This window comes from Taudactylus pleione, unplaced genomic scaffold (genome assembly GCF_031769625.1).
Source record: "Taudactylus pleione unplaced genomic scaffold, aTauple2 ptg001078l, whole genome shotgun sequence".
Classification (NCBI taxonomy): Eukaryota; Metazoa; Chordata; class Amphibia; order Anura; family Myobatrachidae; genus Taudactylus; species Taudactylus pleione.
In genome coordinates this window covers 202,578-221,082 of record NW_028285479.1, presented here as the reverse complement: position 1 = coordinate 221,082, position 18,505 = coordinate 202,578, and the positions used below count along the sequence as shown (strand labels likewise).

Here is an 18,505-nt window from a genome sequence, read left to right as displayed (position 1 = left end):
GATGGTACAGCGGCTAGTATGGTATATATAGGATGGTACAGCGGCTAGTATGGTATATATAGGATGGTACAGCGGCTAGTATGGTATATATAGGATGGTACAGCGGCTAGCATAGTATATATAGGATGGTACAGCGGCTAGTATGGTATATATAGGATGGTACAGCGGCTAGTGTAGTATATATAGAATGTACAGCGGCTAGTATAGTATATATAGGATGGTACGTATAGTATATATAGGATGGTACAGCGGCTAGTACGGTATATATAGGATGGTACAGCGGCTAGTACGGTATATATAGGATGGTACAGCGGCTAGTACGGTATATATAGGATGGTACAGCGGCTAGTACGGTATATATAGAATGGTACAGCGGCTAGTACGGTATATATAGGATGGTACAGCGGCTAGTATAGTATATATAGGATGGTACAGCGGCTAGTACGGTATATATAGGATGGTACAGCGGCTAGTATAGTTTATATAGGATGGTACAGCGGCTAGTATAGTTTATATAGGATGGTACAGCGGCTAGTACAGTATATATAGGATGGTACAGCGGCTAGTATAGTATTTATAGGATGGTACAGCGGCTAGTATAGTATATATTGGATGGTACAGCGGCTAGTATAGTATATATAGGATGGTACAGCGGCTAGTATAGTATATATAGAATGGTACAGCGGCTAGTATAGTATATATAGGATGGTACAGCGGCTAGTATAGTATATATAGGATGGTACAGCGGCTAGTATAGTATATATAGGATGGTACAGCGGCTAGTATAGTATATATAGGATGGTACAGCGGCTAGTATAGTATATATAGGATGGTACAGCGGCTAGCACAGTATATATAGGATGGTACAGCGGGTAGCACAGGTGTGATAGGGGCGCGGCGCAGTGCCTCTATACCGCTATAGGAAGGGCAGCCAGCATGGTGAGCTATGTCCTGTGCCTGAGGCTCCCTCCTAGCCGTACACAGGGCGCCAGATCAGAAGCTCCGCCAGTGGATGGTACAGTGGTCAGCACAGAATCAGTGTCAAACCATAACGCAGGTGTCCTAAGGCATGCTCAGCGAGGACAGAAGCCTCCCATGGAGCAGAAGGTCAACATACAGTGTGGCACAGTGGTTAGCATAGTACATACAGGGTGGCACAGTGGTTAGCATAGTACATACAGGGTGGCACAGTGGTTAGCACAGTACATACAGGATGGCACAGTGGTTAGCACAGTACATACAGGGTGGCACAGTGGTTAGCACAGTACATAGAGAGAGGCACAGTGGATAGCACACTACATACATGTTGGCACAGTACATACAGGGTGGCATAGTGGTTAGCACAGTACATACAGGGAGGCACAGTGGTTAGCACAGTACATACAGGGAGGCACAGTGATTAGCGTAGATGCCTCCTAGGTTTGGGTCAGGTAAGGGCTGTATGTACTGTATGTGATGGTCATTGCGTTGGTTTCCTATGATACCATAGAAATATACTGGTACATTGATGGGTATTTGGATGCTGACAGTGGACCCTTGTTTGTACGTTAGGGAATACTGAATGTAAGCCCTATAGATTCAGGGGCTGGCGTATATAATACTTATTCTCTGTACAGCGCTGTGTAATGTGGTGGTGTCCTATAACAAGTGACCATACAAATAACAGACTGATGGTTTAAGTCTTTGTCTGGTCCCCTGAGAGGCAGCAGCTCGGGGGCTATTAGTGTGGGAGCCGCTGCTGCTCTGTACATGATACCTGACAATCAGTGACACCGGGCATATGATCTAACATCCCACGCTGCAGCCTCGCGGAGCACAGGGGGGCGATCTCGTCCCCCTGACATATAATATACTCTGCACACTGCATAATGGTACAGGGAAGCTACAGGAACATTCCCTGACATCGATCTGAGAGCACCTTCTATATCCAGAGATTACTGCAGTTTATTGGAAGGTTTCAGCATCGTGGTTCAGCAAACTAAAATCCAATTATGTGTCTATAGTGGGGATTAGGAGATCTGTGCTGACGGATGGGGGCTTGTTAGTGGGATTAGCGGAATGGGGCTATTGATGTTAGAGTCAGAGGTACGAGGCCAGAACACAGAGCTACTCTCAGCATGGCTGCACCTCTAGGCAAATAATATACTCACCTTATATCCCCGTAATCACCTCTGTCTGCCTCCAACGTGTGACTTCAGGGGTCTACAATCCATCATCTGAACCCCGAGACATATTTACCTTCCACATACTGAGGGCAATCCTGAGCCAACATTGTACCAACTAACATCACTCTATACTGTAATACTCTCCCTAAGCTGGTCTGGGACTGGGACAGTAACATCACACTATACTGTGCCTCTCACCCTAAGCTGGTCTGGGACTGGGATAGTAACATCACACTATACTGTGCCTCTCACCCTAAGCTGGTCTGGGACTGGGATAGTAACATCACACTATACTGTGCCTCTCACCCTAAGCTGGTCTGGGACTGGGATAGTAACATCACCCTATACTGTGCCTCTCACCCTAAGCTGGTCTGGGACTGGGATAGTAACATCACACTATACTGTGCCTCTCACCCTAAGCTGGTCTGGGACTGGGATAGTAACATCACACTATACTGTGCCTCTCACCCTAAGCTGGTCTGGGACTGGGATAGTAACATCACACTATACTGTGCCTCTCACCCTAAGCTGGTCTGGGACTGGGATAGTAACATCACCCTATACTGTGCCTCTCACCCTAAGCTGGTCTGGGACTGGGATAGTAACATCACTCTATACTGTGCCTCTCACCCTAAGCTGGTCTGGGACTGGGATAGTAACATCACACTATACTGTGCATCTCACCCTAAGCTGGTCTGGGACTGGGATAGTAACATCACTCTATACTGTGCCTCTCCCCCTAAGCTGGTCTGGGACTGGGATAGTAACATCACACTATACTGTGCCTCTCACCCTAAGCTGGTCTGGGACTGGGATAGTAACATCACTCTATACTGCGCTTCTCACCCTAAGCTGGTCTGGGACTGGGATAGTAACATCTCTCTATACTGTGCCTCTCACCCTAAGCTGGTCTGGGACTGGGATAGTAACATCACACTATACTGCGCCTCTCACCCTAAGCTGGTCTGGGACTGGGATAGTAACATCACACTATACTGTGCCTCTCACCCTAAGCTGGTCTGGGACTGGGATAGTAACATCACACTATACTGTGCCTCTCACCCTAAGCTGGTCTGGGACTGGGATAGTAACATCGCTCTATACTGTAATTCTCTCCCTAAGCTGGTCTGGGACTGGGATAGTAACATCACTCTATACTGTGCCTCTCTCCCTAAGCTGGTCTGGGACTGGGATAGTAACATCACACTATACTGTGCCTCTCACCCTAAGCTGGTCTGGGACAGGGATAGTAACATCACACTATACTGTGCCTCTCACCCTAAGCTGGTCTAGGACTGGGATAGTAACATTACTCTATACTGTGCCTCTCACCCTAAGCTGGTCTGGGACTGTGATAGTAACATCACACTATACTGTGCCTCTCACCCTAAGCTGGTCTGGGACTGGGATAGTAACATCACACTATACTGTGCCTCTCACCCTAAGCTGGTCTGGGACTGGGATAGTAACATCACACTATACTGTGCCTCTCACCCTAAGCTGGTCTGGGACTGGGATAGTAACATCACACTATACTGTGCATCTCACCCTAAGCTGGTCTGGGACTGGGATAGTAACATCACCCTATACTGTGCCTCTCACCCTAAGCTGGTCTGGGACTGGGATAGTAACATCACACTATACTGTGCCTCTCACCCTAAGCTGGTCTGGGACTGGGATAGTAACATCACACTATACTGTGCCTCTCACCCTAAGCTGGTCTGGGACTGGGATAGTAACATCACACTATACTGTGCCTCTCACCCTAAGCTGGTCTGGGACTGGGATAGTAACATCACCCTATACTGTGCCTCTCACCCTAAGCTGGTCTGGGACTGGGATAGTAACATCACTCTATACTGTGCCTCTCACCCTAAGCTGGTCTGGGACTGGGATAGTAACATCACACTATACTGTGCATCTCACCCTAAGCTGGTCTGGGACTGGGATAGTAACATCACTCTATACTGTGCCTCTCCCCCTAAGCTGGTCTGGGACTGGGATAGTAACATCACACTATACTGTGCCTCTCACCCTAAGCTGGTCTGGGACTGGGATAGTAACATCACACTATACTGTGCCTCTCACCCTAAGCTGGTCTGGGACTGGGATAGTAACATCGCTCTATACTGTAATTCTCTCACTAAGCTGGTCTGGGACTGGGATAGTAACATCACTCTATACTGTGCCTCTCTCCCTAAGCTGGTCTGGGACTGGGATAGTAACATCACACTATACTGTGCCTCTCACCCTAAGCAGGTCTGGGACAGGGATAGTAACATCACACTATACTGTGCCTCTCACCCTAAGCTGGTCTAGGACTGGGATAGTAACATTACTCTATACTGTGCCTCTCACCCTAAGCTGGTCTGGGACTGTGATAGTAACATCACACTATACTGTGCCTCTCACCCTAAGCTGGTCTGGTACTGGGATAGTAACATCACACTATACTGTGCCTCTCACCCTAAGCTGGTCTGGGACTGGGACAGTAACATCACTCTATACTGTAATACTCTCCCTAAGCTGGTCTGGGACTGGGATAGTAACATCACACAATACTGTGCCTCTCACCCTAAGCTGGTCTGGGAGTGGGATAGTAACATCACTCTATACTGTGCCTCATCCTAAGCTGGTCTGGGACTGGGATAGTAACATCTCTCTATACTGTAATACTCTCCCTAAGCTGGTCAGGGACTGGGATAGTAACATCACTCTATACTGTAATACTCTCTCTAAGCTGGTCTGTGACTGGGATAGTAACATCACACTATATTGTGCCTCTCACCCTAAGCTGGTCTGGGACTGGGATAGTAACATCACACTATACTGTACCTCTCATCCTAAGCTGGTCTGGGACTGGGATAGTAACATCACACTATACTGTGCCTCTCACCCTAAGCTGGTCTGGGACTGGGATAGTAACATCACACTATACTGTGCCTCTCACCCTAAGCTGGTCTGGGACGGGGATAGTAACATCACTCTGATCTGTGCCTCTCACCCTAAGCTGGTCTGGGACTGGGATAGTAACATCACACTCTACTGTGCATCTCACCCTAATCTGGTATGGGACTGGGATAGTAAGATCACTCTGATCTGTGCCTCTCACCCTAAGCTGGCCTGGGACTGGGATAGTAACATCACACTATACTGTGCATCTCACCCTAAGCTGGTCTGGGACTGGGATAGTAACATCACTCTATACTGTGCCTCTCACCCTAAGCTGGTCTGGGACTGGGATAGTAACATCACACTATACTGTGCCTCTCACCCTAAGCTGGTCTGGGACTGGGACAGTAACATCGCTCTATACTGTAATTCTCTCCCTAAGCTGGTCTGGGACTGGGATAGTAACATCACTCTATACTGTGCCTCTCACCCTAAGCTGGTCTGGGACTGGGATAGTAACATCACACTATACTGCGCCTCTCACCCTGAGCTGGCATAGGACTGGGATAGTAACATTACTCTATACTGTAATACTCTCCCTAAGCTGGTCTGGGACAGGGATAGCAACATCACACTATACTGTGCCTCTCACACTAAGCTGGTCTGGGACTGGGATAGTAACATCTCTCTATACTGTAATACTCTCCCTAAGCTGGTCTGGGACTGGGATAGTAACATCACACTATACTGCGCCTCTCACCCTAAGCTGGTCTGGGACTGGGATAGTAACATCACACTATACTGTGCCTCTCACCCTAAGCAGGTCTGGGACTGGGATAGTAACATCACTCTATACTGTGCCTCTCACCCTAAGCTGGTCTGGGACTGGGATAGTAACATCACACTATACTGTGCCTCTCACCCTAAGCTGGTCTGGGACTGGGATAGTAACATCACTCTATACTGTGCCTCTCACCCTAAGCTGGTCTGGTACTGGGATAGTAACATCACACTATACTGTGCCTCTCACCTTAAGCTGGTCTGGGACTGGGATAGTAACATCACTCTATACTGTAATACTCTCCCTAAGCTGGTCTGGGACTGGGATAGTAACATCACACTATACTGTGCCTCTCACCCTAAGCTGGTCTGGGACTGGGATAGTAACATCTCTCTATACTGTAATACTCTCCCTAAGCTGGTCGGGGACTAGGATAGTAACATCACACTATACTGTGCCTCTCACCCTAAGCTGGTCTGGGACTGGGATAGTAACATCACTCTATACTGTGCCTCTCACCCTAAGCTGGTCTGGGACTGGGATAGTAACATCACTCTATACTGTGCCTCTCACCCTAAGCTGGTCTGGTACTGGGATAGTAACATCACACTATACTGTAATACTCTCCCTAAGCTGGTCTGGGACTGGGATAGTAACATCACTCTATACTGTGCCTCTCACCCTAAGCTAGTCTGGGACTGGGATAATAACATCACACTATACTGTGCCTCTCACCCTAAGCTGGTCTGGGACTGGGATAGTAACATCTCTCTATACTGTAATACTCTCCCTAAGCTGGTCGGGGACTGGGATAGTAACATCACACTATACTGTGCCTCTCACCCTAAGCTGGTCTGGGACAGGGATAGTAACATTACTTTATACTGTGCCTCTCACCCTAAGCTGGTCTGGGACTGGGATAGTAACATCACACTATACTGTGCCTCTCACCCTAAGCTAGTCTGGGACTAGGATAGTAACATCACACTATACTGTGCCTCTCACCCTAAGCTGGTCTGGGACTGGGATAGTAACATCACACTATACTGTAATACTCTCCCTAAGCTGGTCTGGGACTGGGATAGTAACATCACACTATACTGTGCCTCTCACCCTAAGCTGGTCTAGGACTGGGATAGTAACATTACTCTATACTGTGCCTCTCACCCTAAGCTGGTCTGGGACTGGGATAGTAACATCACACTATACTGTGCCTCTCACCCTAAGCTGGTCTGGGACTGGGATAGTAACATCACACTATACTGCGCCTCTCACCCTGAGCTGGCATGGGACTGGGATAGTAACATTACTCTATACTGTGCCTCTCACACTAAGCTGGTCTGGGACTGGGATAGTAACATCACTCTATACTGTGCCTCTCACACTAAGCTGGTCTGGGACTGGGATAGTAACATCACTCTATACTGTGCCTCTCACCCTAAGCTGGTCTGGGACTGGGATAGTAACATCACATTATACTGTGCCTCTCACCCTAAGCTGGTCTGGGACTGGGATAGTAACATCACTCTATACTGTGCCTCTCACCCTAAGCTGGCCTGGGACTGGGATAGTAACATCGCACTATACTGTGCCTCTCACCCTAAGCTGGTCTGGGACTGGGATAGTAACATCACACTATACTGTGCCTCTCACCCTAAGCTGGTCTGGGACTGGGATAGTAACATCACACTATACCGTGCCTCTCACCCTACGCTGGTCTGAGACTGGGATAGTAACATCACACTATACTGTGCCTCTCACCCTAAGCTGGTCTGGGACAGGGATAGTAACATTACTCTATACTGTGCCTCTCACCCTAAGCTGGTCTGGGACTGGGATAGTAACATCACTATACTGTGCCTCTCACCCTAAGCTGGTCTGGGACTATGATAGTAACATCACACTATACTGTGCCTCTCACCCTAAGCTGGTCTAGGATTGGGATAGTAACATTACTCTATACTGTGCCTCTCACCCTAAGCTGGTCTGGGACTGGGATAGTAACATCACACTATACTGTGCCTCTCACCCTAAGCTGGTCTGGGACTGGGAGAGTAACATCGCTCTATACTGTAATTCTCTCCCTAAGCTGGTCTGGGACTGGGATAGTAACATCACACTATACTGTGCCTCTCACCCTAAGCTGGTCTGGGACTGGGATAGTAACATCACTCTATACTGTGCCTCTCACCCTAAGCTGGTCTGGGACTGGGATAGTAACATCACACTATACTGCGCCTCTCACGCTGAGCTGGCATGGGACTGGGATAGTAACATTACTCTATACTGTAATACTCTCCCTAAGCTGGTCTGGGACTGGGATAGTAACATCACACTATACTGTGCCTCTCACACTAAGCTGGTCTGGGACTGGGATAGTAACATCACTCTATACTGTGCCTCTCACCCTAAGTTGGTCTGGGACTGGGATAGTAACATCACATTATACTGTGCCTCTCACCCTAAGCTGGTCTGGGACTGGGATAGTAACATCACTCTATACTGTGCCTCTCACCCTAAGCTGGCCTGGGACTGGGATAGTAACATCACACTATACTGTGCCTCTCACCCTAAGCTGGTCTGGGACTGGGATAGTAACATCACACTATACCGTGCCTCTCACCCTACGCTGGTCTGAGACTGGGATAGTAACATCACACTATACTGTGCCTCTCACCCTAAGCTGGTCTGGGACAGGGATAGTAACATTACTCTATACTGTGCCTCTCACCCTAAGCTGGTCTGGGACTGGGATAGTAACATCACACTATACTGTGCCTCTCACCCTAAGCTGGTCTAGGACTGGGATAGTAACATTACTCTATACTGTGCCTCTCACCTTAAGCTGGTCTGGTACTGGGATAGTAACATCACACTATACTGTGCCTCTCACCCTAAGCTGGTCTGGGACTGGGACAGTAACATCACTCTATACTGTAATACTCTCCCTAAGCTGGTCTGGGACTGGGATAGTAACATCACACTATACTGTGCCTCTCAACCTAAGCTGGTCTGGGACTGGGATAGTAACATTACTCTATACTGTGCCTCTCACCCTAAGCTGGTCTGGGACTGGGACAGTAACATCACTCTATACTGTAATACTCTCCCTAAGCTGGTCTGGGACAGTAACATCACACTATACTGTGCCTCTCACCCTAAGCTGGTCTGGGACTGGGCTAGTAACATTACTCTATACTGTGCCGCTCACCCTAAGCTGGTCTGGGACTGGGATAGTAACATTACTCTATACTGTGCCTCTCACCTTAAGCTGGTCTGGTACTGGGATAGTAACATCACACTATACTGTGCCTCTCACCCTAAGCTGGTCTGGGACTGGGACAGTAACATCACTCTATACTGTAATACTCTCCCTAAGCTGGTCTGGGACTGGGATAGTAACATCACACTATACTGTGCCTCTCAACCTAAGCTGGTCTGGGACTGGGATAGTAACATTACTCTATACTGTGCCTCTCACCCTAAGCTGGTCTGGGACTGGGACAGTAACATCACTCTATACTGTAATACTCTCCCTAAGCTGGTCTGGGACAGTAACATCACACTATACTGTGCCTCTCACCCTAAGCTGGTCTGGGACTGGGCTAGTAACATTACTCTATACTGTGCCGCTCACCCTAAGCTGGTCTGGGACTGGGATAGTAACATCACACTATACTGTGCCTCTCACCCTGAGCTGGTCTAGGACTGGGATAGTAACATTATTCTATACTGTGCCTCTCACCCTAAGCTGGTCTGGGACTGAGATAGTAACATCACACTATACTGTGCCTCTCACCCTAAGCTGGTCTAGGACTGGGATAGTAACATCACACTATACTGTGCCTCTCACCCTAAGCTGGTCTGGGACTGGGACAGTAACATCACTCTATACTGTAATACTCTCCCTAAACTGGTCTGGGACTGGGATAGTAACATCACACTATACTGTGCCTCTCACCCTAAGCTGGTCTGGGACTGGGATAGTAACATTACTCTATACTGTGCCTCTCACGCTAAGCTGGTCTGGGACTGGGATAGTAACATCACACTATACTGTGCCTCTCACCCTAAGCTGGTCTAGGACTGGGATAGTAACATTACTCTATACTGTGCCTCTCACCCTAAGCTGGTCTGGGACTGGGACAGTAACATCACTCTATACTGTAATACTCTCCCTAAGCTGGTCTGGGACTGGGATAGTAACATCACACTATACTGTGCCTCTCACCCTAAGCTGGTCTGGGACTGGGATAGTAACATCACACTATACTGTGCCTCTCACCCTAAGCTGGTCTGGGACTGGGATAGTAACATCACACTATACTGTGCCTCTCACCCTAAGCTGGTCTGGGACTGGGATAGTAACATCACACTATACTGTGCCTCTCACCCTAAGCTGGTCTAGGACTGGGATAGTAACATTACTCTATACTGTGCCTCTCACCCTAAGCTGGTCTGGGACTGGGATAGTAACATCACACTATACTGTAATACTCTCCCTAAGCTGGTCTGGGACTGGGATAGTAACATCACTCTATACTGTGCCTCTCACCCTAAGCTGGTTTGGGACTGGGATAGTAACATCACACTATACTGTGCCTCTCACCCTAAGCTGGTCTGGGACTGGGATAGTAACATCACACTATACTGTGCCTCTCACCCTAAGCTGGTCTGGGACTGGGATAGTAACATCACACTATACTGTGCCTCTCACCCTAAGCTGGTCTGGGACTGGGATAGTAACATCACACTATACTGTGCCTCTCACCCTACGCTGGTGTGGGACTGGGATAGTAACATTACACTATACTGTGCCTCTCACCCTAAGCTGGTCTGGGACTGGGATAGTAACATCTCTGTATACTGTGCCTCTCACCCTAAGCTGGTTTGGGACTGGGATAGTAACATCACATTATACTGTGCCTCTCACCCTAAGCTGGTCTGGGACTGGGATAGTAACATCACTCTATACTGTGCCTCTCACCCTAAGCTGGCCTGGGACTGGGATAGTAACATCACACTATACTGTGCCTCTCACCCTAAGCTGGTCTGGGACTGGGATAGTAACATCACACTATACTGTGCCTCTCACCCTAAGCTGGTCTGGGACTGGGATAGTAACATCACACTATACCGTGCCTCTCACCCTACGCTGGTCTGAGACTGGGATAGTAACATCACACTATACTGTGCCTCTCACCCTAAGCTGGTCTGGGACAGGGATAGTAACATTACTCTATACTGTGCCTCTCACCCTAAGCTGGTCTGGGACTGGGATAGTAACATCACACTATACTGTGCCTCTCACCCTAAGCTGGTCTAGGACTGGGATAGTAACATTACTCTATACTGTGCCTCTCACCCTAAGCTGGTCTGGTACTGGGATAGTAACATCACACTATACTGTGCCTCTCACCCTAAGCTGGTCTGGGACTGGGACAGTAACATCACACTATACTGTGCCTCTCAACCTAAGCTGGTCTGGGACTGGGATAGTAACATTACTCTATACTGTGCCTCTCACCCTAAGCTGGTCTGGGACTGGGACAGTAACATCACTCTATACTGTAATACTCTCCCTAAGCTGGTCTGGGACAGTAACATCACACTATACTGTGCCTCTCACCCTAAGCTGGTCTGGGACTGGGCTAGTAACATTACTCTATACTGTGCCGCTCACCCTAAGCTGGTCTGGGACTGGGATAGTAACATCACACTATACTGTGCCTCTCACCCTGAGCTGGTCTAGGACTGGGATAGTAACATTATTCTATACTGTGCCTCTCACCCTAAGCTGGTCTGGGACTGAGATAGTAACATCACACTATACTGTGCCTCTCACCCTAAGCTGGTCTAGGACTGGGATAGTAACATCACACTATACTGTGCCTCTCACCCTAAGCTGGTCTGGGACTGGGACAGTAACATCACTCTATACTGTAATACTCTCCCTAAGCTGGTCTGGGACTGGGATAGTAACATCACACTATACTGTGCCTCTCACCCTAAGCTGGTCTGGGACTGGGATAGTAACATTACTCTATACTGTGCCTCTCACGCTAAGCTGGTCTGGGACTGGGCTAGTAACATTACTCTATACTGTGCCGCTCACCCTAAGCTGGTCTGGGACTGGGATAGTAACATCACACTATACTGTGCCTCTCACCCTGAGCTGGTCTAGGACTGGGATAGTAACATTATTCTATACTGTGCCTCTCACCCTAAGCTGGTCTGGGACTGAGATAGTAACATCACACTATACTGTGCCTCTCACCCTAAGCTGGTCTAGGACTGGGATAGTAACATCACACTATACTGTGCCTCTCACCCTAAGCTGGTCTGGGACTGGGACAGTAACATCACTCTATACTGTAATACTCTCCCTAAGCTGGTCTGGGACTGGGATAGTAACATCACACTATACTGTGCCTCTCACCCTAAGCTGGTCTGGGACTGGGATAGTAACATTACTCTATACTGTGCCTCTCACGCTAAGCTGGTCTGGGACTGGGATAGTAACATCACACTATACTGTGCCTCTCACCCTAAGCTGGTCTAGGACTGGGATAGTAACATTACTCTATACTGTGCCTCTCACCCTAAGCTGGTCTGGGACTGGGACAGTAACATCACTCTATACTGTAATACTCTCCCTAAGCTGGTCTGGGACTGGGATAGTAACATCACACTATACTGTGCCTCTCACCCTAAGCTGGTCTGGGACTGGGATAGTAACATCACACTATACTGTGCCTCTCACCCTAAGCTGGTCTGGGACTGGGATAGTAACATTACTCTATACTGTGCCTCTCACCCTAAGCTGGTCTGGGACTGGGACAGTAACATCACTCTATACTGTAATACTCTCCCTAAGCTGGTCTGGGACAGTAACATCACACTATACTGTGCCTCTCACCCTAAGCTGGTCTGGGACTGGGCTAGTAACATTACTCTATACTGTGCCGCTCACCCTAAGCTGGTCTGGGACTGGGATAGTAACATTACTCTATACTGTGCCTCTCACCTTAAGCTGGTCTGGTACTGGGATAGTAACATCACACTATACTGTGCCTCTCACCCTAAGCTGGTCTGGGACTGGGACAGTAACATCACTCTATACTGTAATACTCTCCCTAAGCTGGTCTGGGACTGGGATAGTAACATCACACTATACTGTGCCTCTCAACCTAAGCTGGTCTGGGACTGGGATAGTAACATTACTCTATACTGTGCCTCTCACCCTAAGCTGGTCTGGGACTGGGACAGTAACATCACTCTATACTGTAATACTCTCCCTAAGCTGGTCTGGGACAGTAACATCACACTATACTGTGCCTCTCACCCTAAGCTGGTCTGGGACTGGGCTAGTAACATTACTCTATACTGTGCCGCTCACCCTAAGCTGGTCTGGGACTGGGATAGTAACATCACACTATACTGTGCCTCTCACCCTGAGCTGGTCTAGGACTGGGATAGTAACATTATTCTATACTGTGCCTCTCACCCTAAGCTGGTCTGGGACTGAGATAGTAACATCACACTATACTGTGCCTCTCACCCTAAGCTGGTCTAGGACTGGGATAGTAACATCACACTATACTGTGCCTCTCACCCTAAGCTGGTCTGGGACTGGGACAGTAACATCACTCTATACTGTAATACTCTCCCTAAACTGGTCTGGGACTGGGATAGTAACATCACACTATACTGTGCCTCTCACCCTAAGCTGGTCTGGGACTGGGATAGTAACATTACTCTATACTGTGCCTCTCACGCTAAGCTGGTCTGGGACTGGGATAGTAACATCACACTATACTGTGCCTCTCACCCTAAGCTGGTCTAGGACTGGGATAGTAACATTACTCTATACTGTGCCTCTCACCCTAAGCTGGTCTGGGACTGGGACAGTAACATCACTCTATACTGTAATACTCTCCATAAGCTGGTCTGGGACTGGGATAGTAACATCACACTATACTGTGCCTCTCACCCTAAGCTGGTCTGGGACTGGGATAGTAACATCACACTATACTGTGCCTCTCACCCTAAGCTGGTCTGGGACTGGGATAGTAACATCACACTATACTGTGCCTCTCACCCTAAGCTGGTCTGGGACTGGGATAGTAACATCACACTATACTGTGCCTCTCACCCTAAGCTGGTCTAGGACTGGGATAGTAACATTACTCTATACTGTGCCTCTCACCCTAAGCTGGTCTGGGACTGGGATAGTAACATCACACTATACTGTAATACTCTCCCTAAGCTGGTCTGGGACTGGGATAGTAACATCACTCTATACTGTGCCTCTCACCCTAAGCTGGTTTGGGACTGGGATAGTAACATCACACTATACTGTGCCTCTCACCCTAAGCTGGTCTGGGACTGGGATAGTAACATCACACTATACTGTGCCTCTCACCCTAAGCTGGTCTGGGACTGGGATAGTAACATCACACTATACTGTGCCTCTCACCCTAAGCTGGTCTGGGACTGGGATAGTAACATCACACTATACTGTGCCTCTCACCCTACGCTGGTGTGGGACTGGGATAGTAACATTACACTATACTGTGCCTCTCACCCTAAGCTGGTCTGGGACTGGGATAGTAACATCTCTGTATACTGTGCCTCTCACCCTAAGCTGGTTTGGGACTGGGATAGTAACATCACATTATACTGTGCCTCTCACCCTAAGCTGGTCTGGGACTGGGATAGTAACATCACTCTATACTGTGCCTCTCACCCTAAGCTGGCCTGGGACTGGGATAGTAACATCACACTATACTGTGCCTCTCACCCTAAGCTGGTCTGGGACTGGGATAGTAACATCACACTATACTGTGCCTCTCACCCTAAGCTGGTCTGGGACTGGGATAGTAACATCACACTATACCGTGCCTCTCACCCTACGCTGGTCTGAGACTGGGATAGTAACATCACACTATACTGTGCCTCTCACCCTAAGCTGGTCTGGGACAGGGATAGTAACATTACTCTATACTGTGCCTCTCACCCTAAGCTGGTCTGGGACTGGGATAGTAACATCACACTATACTGTGCCTCTCACCCTAAGCTGGTCTAGGACTGGGATAGTAACATTACTCTATACTGTGCCTCTCACCCTAAGCTGGTCTGGTACTGGGATAGTAACATCACACTATACTGTGCCTCTCACCCTAAGCTGGTCTGGGACTGGGACAGTAACATCACACTATACTGTGCCTCTCAACCTAAGCTGGTCTGGGACTGGGATAGTAACATTACTCTATACTGTGCCTCTCACCCTAAGCTGGTCTGGGACTGGGACAGTAACATCACTCTATACTGTAATACTCTCCCTAAGCTGGTCTGGGACAGTAACATCACACTATACTGTGCCTCTCACCCTAAGCTGGTCTGGGACTGGGCTAGTAACATTACTCTATACTGTGCCGCTCACCCTAAGCTGGTCTGGGACTGGGATAGTAACATCACACTATACTGTGCCTCTCACCCTGAGCTGGTCTAGGACTGGGATAGTAACATTATTCTATACTGTGCCTCTCACCCTAAGCTGGTCTGGGACTGAGATAGTAACATCACACTATACTGTGCCTCTCACCCTAAGCTGGTCTAGGACTGGGATAGTAACATCACACTATACTGTGCCTCTCACCCTAAGCTGGTCTGGGACTGGGACAGTAACATCACTCTATACTGTAATACTCTCCCTAAGCTGGTCTGGGACTGGGATAGTAACATCACACTATACTGTGCCTCTCACCCTAAGCTGGTCTGGGACTGGGATAGTAACATTACTCTATACTGTGCCTCTCACGCTAAGCTGGTCTGGGACTGGGATAGTAACATCACACTATACTGTGCCTCTCACCCTAAGCTGGTCTAGGACTGGGATAGTAACATTACTCTATACTGTGCCTCTCACCCTAAGCTGGTCTGGGACTGGGACAGTAACATCACTCTATACTGTAATACTCTCCCTAAGCTGGTCTGGGACTGGGATAGTAACATCACACTATACTGTGCCTCTCACCCTAAGCTGGTCTGGGACTGGGATAGTAACATCACACTATACTGTGCCTCTCACCCTAAGCTGGTCTGGGACTGGGATAGTAACATCACACTATACTGTGCCTCTCACCCTAAGCTGGTCTAGGACTGGGATAGTAACATTACTCTATACTGTGCCTCTCACCCTAAGCTGGTCTGGGACTGGGATAGTAACATCACACTATACTGTAATACTCTCCCTAAGCTGGTCTGGGACTGGGATAGTAACATCACTCTATACTGTGCCTCTCACCCTAAGCTGGTTTGGGACTGGGATAGTAACATCACACTATACTGTGCCTCTCACCCTAAGCTGGTCTGGGACTGGGATAGTAACATCACACTATACTGTGCCTCTCACCCTAAGCTGGTCTGGGACTGGGATAGTAACATCACACTATACTGTGCCTCTCACCCTAAGCTGGTCTGGGACTGGGATAGTAACATCACACTATACTGTGCCTCTCACCCTACGCTGGTCTGGGACTGGGATAGTAACATTACACTATACTGTGCCTCTCACCCTAAGCTGGTCTGGGACTGGGATAGTAACATCTCTGTATACTGTGCCTCTCACCCTAAGCTGGTTTGGGACTGGGATAGTAACATCACATTATACTGTGCCTCTCACCCTAAGCTGGTCTGGGACTGGGATAGTAACATCACTCTATACTGTGCCTCTCACCCTAAGCTGGCCTGGGACTGGGATAGTAACATCACACTATACTGTGCCTCTCACCCTAAGCTGGTCTGGGACTGGGATAGTAACATCACACTATACTGTGCCTCTCACCCTAAGCTGGTCTGGGACTGGGATAGTAACATCACACTATACCGTGCCTCTCACCCTACGCTGGTCTGAGACTGGGATAGTAACATCACACTATACTGTGCCTCTCACCCTAAGCTGGTCTGGGACAGGGATAGTAACATTACTCTATACTGTGCCTCTCACCCTAAGCTGGTCTGGGACTGGGATAGTAACATCACACTATACTGTGCCTCTCACCCTAAGCTGGTCTAGGACTGGGACTGTAACATCACTATATACTGTAATACTCTCCCTAAGCTGGTCTGGGACTGGGATAGTAACATCACACTATACTGTGCCTCTCAACCTAAGCTGGTCTGGGACTGGGATAGTAACATTACTCTATACTGTGCCTCTCACCCTAAGCTGGTCTGGGACTATGATAGTAACATCACACTATACTGTGCCTCTCACCCTAAGCTGGTCTAGGACTGGGATAGTAACATTACTCTATACTGTGCCTCTCACCCTAAGCTGGTCTGGGACTGGGACAGTAACATCACTCTATACTGTAATACTCTCCCTAAGCTGGTCTGGGACAGTAACATCACACTATACTGTGCCTCTCACCCTAAGCTGGTCTGGGACTGGGCTAGTAACATTACTCTATACTGTGCCGCTCACCCTAAGCTGGTCTGGGACTGGGATAGTAACATCACACTATACTGTGCCTCTCACCCTGAGCTGGTCTAGGACTGGGATAGTAACATTATTCTATACTGTGCCTCTCACCCTAAGCTGGTCTGGGACTGGGATAGTAACATCACACTATACTGTGCCTCTCACCCTAAGCTGGTCTGGGACTGGGACAGTAACATCACTCTATACTGTAATACTCTCCCTAAGCTGGTCTGGGACTGGGATAGTAACATCACACTATACTGTGCCTCTCAACCTAAGCTGGTCTGGGACTGGGATAGTAACATTACTCTATACTGTGCCTCTCACCCTAAGCTGGTCTGGGACTATGATAGTAACATCACACTATACTGTGCCTCTCACCCTAAGCTGGTCTAGGACTGGGATAGTAACATTACTCTATACTGTGCCTCTCACCCTAAGCTGGTCTGGGACTGGGACAGTAACATCACTCTATACTGTAATACTCTCCCTAAGCTGGTCTGGGACAGTAACATCACACTATACTGTGCCTCTCACCCTAAGCTGGTCTGGGACTGGGCTAGTAACATTACTCTATACTGTGCCGCTCACCCTAAGCTGGTCTGGGACTGGGATAGTAACATCACACTATACTGTGCCTCTCACCCTGAGCTGGTCTAGGACTGGGATAGTAACATTATTCTATACTGTGCCTCTCACCCTAAGCTGGTCTGGGACTGGGATAGTAACATCACACTATACTGTGCCTCTCACCCTAAGCTGGTCTAGGACTGGGATAGTAACATCACACTATACTGTGCCTCTCACCCTAAGCTGGTCTGGGACTGGGATAGTAACATCACACTATACTGTGCCTCTCACCCTAAGCTGGTCTGGGACTGGGATAGTAACATTACTCTATACTGTGCCTCTCACGCTAAGCTGGTCTGGGACTGGGATAGTAACATCACACTATACTGTGCCTCTCACCCTAAGCTGGTCTAGGACTATGATAGTAACATTACTCTATACTGTGCCTCTCACCCTAAGCTGGTCTGGGACTGGGACAGTAACATCACTCTATACTGTAATACTCTCCCTAAGCTGGTCTGGGACTGGGATAGTAACATCACACTATACTGTGCCTCTCACCCTAAGCTGGTCTGGGACTGGGATAGTAACATCACACTATACTGTGCC

General features: G+C 48.4%; 1 protein-coding gene across 2 annotated transcripts in view; it reads right to left on the bottom strand.

Annotated features, from left to right (window-relative positions):
- The window catches only part of DNAI1 (dynein axonemal intermediate chain 1), a 385,067-nt gene that overhangs the window by 179,000 nt on the left and 187,562 nt on the right, over window positions 1–18,505 (bottom strand). The gene's annotated exons all lie outside the window — the stretch shown is intronic.